Source organism: Callospermophilus lateralis, chromosome 3, assembly GCF_048772815.1.
Source record: "Callospermophilus lateralis isolate mCalLat2 chromosome 3, mCalLat2.hap1, whole genome shotgun sequence".
In the NCBI taxonomy this organism is placed as follows: Eukaryota; Metazoa; Chordata; class Mammalia; order Rodentia; family Sciuridae; genus Callospermophilus; species Callospermophilus lateralis.
Genome location: NC_135307.1, coordinates 46,267,871 through 46,272,633, shown reverse-complemented (window position 1 = coordinate 46,272,633; position 4,763 = coordinate 46,267,871). Strand labels below are relative to the sequence as shown.

The window sequence follows — 4,763 nt, the reverse complement described above, 5'->3', positions numbered from 1 at the left end:
ATTCCAATAGTTATGCAGATGTATGTTTTTTGATGTTGTTGTTGTGTTGTTGTTTTTAGTTGTAGATGGACACATTTAGGATCAAACCCAGTGTCCCGTACATGCTAAGCAAGTGCTTTACCACTGAGCTACAACTGCAGCCTGTGTTTTGGTTTTAATTTGCGTTTTTCTAATAAATAAGATTGAATATCTTTTTATATGCTTATTCACCACCTATCTTAAAGCTTTTTTTTTTCTTTTTGGCAGTACTAGGGATTGATTTTAGGGCTTTGTACATGCTACATGAGCACTCTACCAGTGAGCTACATGCCCTGCCTTATTCACCATTTATCTTCTTTGGAGAAGTGTCTGTTAAAATATTTTGCCCATTTTTAAAACAGATTTTCTTGTTATTGGTTGTAAGGGTTCTTTTATATATTCTGTATGCAAGTCCTTTATTAGATATATCTTGCAAATGTTTTCCCTCAGCATGTGAATTTCCTATTCTATTCACTAATTTGCTGAGTTTTAGTAAACTGAAACTGAAACTAAAAGCTAAGAGTGGATACTGAATTTTGACAAATTATTACATTTATTGAGACAATTACAAGGTTTTCCTTCTAAAGTAAAAAATGAGAAATTCACTGATTTTCCAGAGATTATTGCTAGCCTTGGTAGTTTGTGTCATATGCATGTACTGATCAGCACTCAGCTGAAGACTCAAGAACCCTTCAGAATCTTGTATAACCCTTTCCTCTGGCTTTTACTCTGAAAATTCTGATGCCTTCACCTCCCAAATCTTCAAACTAGTCCTCAACTCAAAGAGGTGACTGAGCTCTGTTTGGGCTCTTCATACCTGTGCTTCAGCCTGGAAAATCTTCAGCCAGAGATAATCTTAGAAAACAAGTTTCCTCTTCTGAGAAATCACTGTTATACACTGCAGGATATCTGAAGACAATTGGCTTATAGGTGAGAGGTTAATTCAGGTCCCTGTTAAACTATCTTGAGTGGTAGTAGAAGCAACACCATACATCTTTTTTTTTTTTTGTAATATTTATTTTTTAGTTTTCGGTGGACACAACATCTTTGTTTGTATGTGGTGCTGAGGATCGAACCCGGGCCGCACGCATGCCAGGCAAGCGCGCTACCGCTTGAGCCACATCCCCAGCCCCAACAACACCATACATCTTTAATTTCCTAATATTTTCCCAATCAACTACATACTTCAAATATTGCATAAGAACATATTTGCACTTCAACTTTTTGAACCATTTCACAAGATGGAGGAAGCTTAAAAATTAGGAAAGATAAAAAGTTTAAAATAAACAATAAAAGTCAGGCATAGTAGTACTTGCCTGTTATCCCAGCAACTGTGGGAGGCTGAGGCACAAGTGTCACAAATTCTGGGCCAGCCTTTGCAACTTGGTGAGACCCTGACTCAAAATAAGAAAACCGGGCTCAGTGATTTATGCCTATAATCCCAATGGCTCAGGAGGCTAAGACAGGAGGATCATGAGTTCAAAGCCAGCTTTACCAATGGCATGGTGCTAAGCAATTCAGTGATATCCTGTCTCTAAATAAAATACAAAATAGGGCTGATGATGTGGCTCAGAGGTTGAGTGCCTCTGAGTTCAATTCCCAGTACCAAAAAGAAAAAAGAAAAAAAAAAAAAAAAACAGTTGGGGATGTGGCTCAACAGTATGGTAGATCACCCTGGGTTCAATCCCCAATATGAAAAAAAGGAAAAAAAAATTTTAATTTTGAGAAATGAGGAAAGCAATCATGATACTTCACCAAGATTGTAGCACTAGCTAATAATTAGACAACTTAATTAATACCTCAAACGCTTGCAGAAAACACATGCAAACAAATATTTTAGTCACATTTCTTTTTTTAAAAAGTGAATTTAACCTTTATTTTATTTATTTATTTTTATGTGGTGCTGAGGATCAAACCCAGGGCCTCCCCTGTGCTAGGCAAGTGCTGTACCACTGAACCACAGCCCCAGCCCCAGTCACTATTTCTTAACTTTACAGTTTCAAGTCATCCACATATTTTAGGACTAGCAGCATTTTTGAAAACCTACCCTTTTACTGAAATTTTGCTCTTACTCAGAATTTGAGAAATTTGCTTAATAAGTATGGGAGACATGAGCATAAAACTTAATTTTCATTTGAGCAGTTCTTACTCTAATGAAGTAAAAAATAAGTGGTATCATTTTCCAGAACAAGTTGTAGAATGACAGAGCAGAGACTGCAACTCAGAAGAGATCATTTTAAAAGGAAAACTTTCAAAGTGAAACAAGAAATGTATCTTCCCCTAGAAGTACTAAAAAAAGAAAATCACATCGCCTCAGATTAGTTATTTTATATTTTCCGAACAGAAGAATAATCCTTTGGGCCAACAAAGGTGTGGAAAATTTTAAACACAGTTTTCATAAAGGAGGTACAACTGAAAAGGACTATAACTACAACAACTGTTCCTGTAGGCTTTGTAGACCTTGATCACCTAAGTGCTTCTTGCCAACACTCTTATCAAATGGATGGAATGAGCTGGGAAGGCACAGCAGAAATGTTACTTTGTAAAGGTGCCAAAGGGTGGGGATATGGATATCTGCCACCAATCACCTTAGAACAAAACATCTTGTGCTCCTTTTTGAGACTGGATGGGATGGCTACTAAGCAGGGAGGATGTGGTTTCCTAATGCAGCACAATAATCTTTCCAAAATGTTTTAAAATATTAAACATTTACTTTAAAAATTAAAAATAATGTGGGACTGTGAGTGTAGCTCAGTGGTAAAATGCTTGCCTAGCACATGTGAGGCACTGGGTTTGATCCTCAGTACCACATAAATAAATAAATAAATAAAGGTATTGGGTCCACCTACAACTAAAAAATATATATATTTTTTAAAAATGTGTACAAAAATCCCAATGATTTATCTGATTTACCATATAAGGGGCTCTTAAGAACAGCTGGTTCAGCTCAATGTGGTAGACTCAGAATAATCAAATATAAGTGTTGCTTTTTCTGTTTGTTTGTTTTGTTTTGTTTTGAGGATTGAACTCAGGGGCACTCTACCACTGAGCCGACAGCCCCAGTCTTTTTAATTTTTATTATTTTGAGACAGAATCTTGCTAAGTTACTGAGGCTGGCTTTGAACATGTAATACTGTTGTCTCAGTCTCCTGAGTAGCTGGGTTAATAGACAAGTGCCACCACACCCAGCAAATGTGTTTTAATTAACAGTTTATCTGAAATCTTGCATATTCCAAGTTACTGTCTGAAATATCTGTAGCTACAATAACTTCTAAAAGTTACTATGCTCTTAAAATAAAACTAGTAATCTCAAATGATAGAATGCTTTTCTGTGTTTGGGTGTACACCATTCCTGAAGGTACTGCCATACCAGGTTTAAGCACAGAGCAGACAGAGCAAACTCCTGTTCCATCTCCCTACTGCAAATATTCATTTAATATATTGTCCTCAGAGGATAAATCAGATATTAAACCGATATGAATACTCTACTTGATCTTAGCCAAGAGGCCAAGAAGCAAGGCCAGATCTGTTTTGTGGTACTAAGGATAGAACCCAGGAGTGCTCTACCACTGAGCTATCCTCCAACCCTTTTTATTTTTTATTTTTCAAGACAAGGTCTTGCTAAGTTGCTTAAGGTCTCACTAAGTTGCTGAGGCTGACCTCAAACTTGCAATCCTCCTGCCTTAGCCTCTCCAGCTCTGGGATTACAGGCATGCATCATCACAACCAGTATGAGTTTATATTTCTACCAGCTTCTATTGCAGTTGAGAACATTCCTGCTCTTCCTAGTTGGCACCATAAACTTTATTGAGTGGGAACAAGTCTTTTGGCTGAACAAAGCTACAGAATCATTCACTTTTGATGCTGCCCACAGTTCAGGCATCAGATTCCATGAGAGCCCTTTTCAGGTACATTTCTTGACTTACTTCCTGTGTTGACTCAATATAAAAAAAAACATATCTTTTAGTATCCAATTTCTTCACTTCCAAAAATATTGTCACATTGCTTTGTATCAAGGAATAATGTGATGAATGACATTTATTTCTGATATTCTTACATGATTGCATATTTGAAATATCAACTGCAAGCTTAATTATCTGACTTACAAATTGCCTATTAGGACAACTTTTTATTCTGATAAATGCTTATAAGTGTAAAGAGTAAGGTAATATTTAAAATATTGGCAATAGGGCCAGGGGTGCATTTCAACGATAGAGCACTTGCCTAACATATTCAAGGCCCTGAGTTCAATCCCCAGAATGGCAATAAATAAATAAATAAATAAATAAATAAATACTGGATATAAACAGAGCTAAGTTTTTCATTATTAAATCTTGGGACTGGGGTTATGGCTCAGTGGTAGAACGCTTGCCTAGCTCATGTGAGACACTGGGTTTGATCCTCAGAATCATATAAAAAAAATTTTAAAAGAATGTTTAAAAATATATTAAAATCTGTCTTAGAGAAAATTAATAAAATAACCTAAACTAACAGGATTAAGCCCTCATGTACCAAAACATGTGGTCATGAGCTAGACAGTTCTTGAAGAGGCAATCTATTCTATTCCCTGATCTTTAGAAAAGACAATAATTCCTAGATTTGTAATGTGTACTTATGTCTATTTAAAAATGTATAATAATAAAATGTCATGCATGATAATTGCAAATATGAAAATATAGAAAGGTGATGAATTACAATTAAGAATAACTCGGGGGCTGGGGATGTGGCTTCAAGCGGTAGCTCAC

The 4,763-nt window shown here is 36.1% G+C and overlaps 1 non-coding gene across 1 annotated transcript; it reads right to left on the bottom strand.

Moving 5' to 3' along the window:
- Positions 1-3,354: 3,354 nt before the first annotated feature.
- On the bottom strand, positions 3,355-3,537 carry LOC143396152 (U2 spliceosomal RNA). The gene has a single exon (XR_013091027.1). It is a non-coding gene; the product is annotated as a U2 spliceosomal RNA (small nuclear RNA).
- Positions 3,538-4,763: the final 1,226 nt, after the last annotated feature.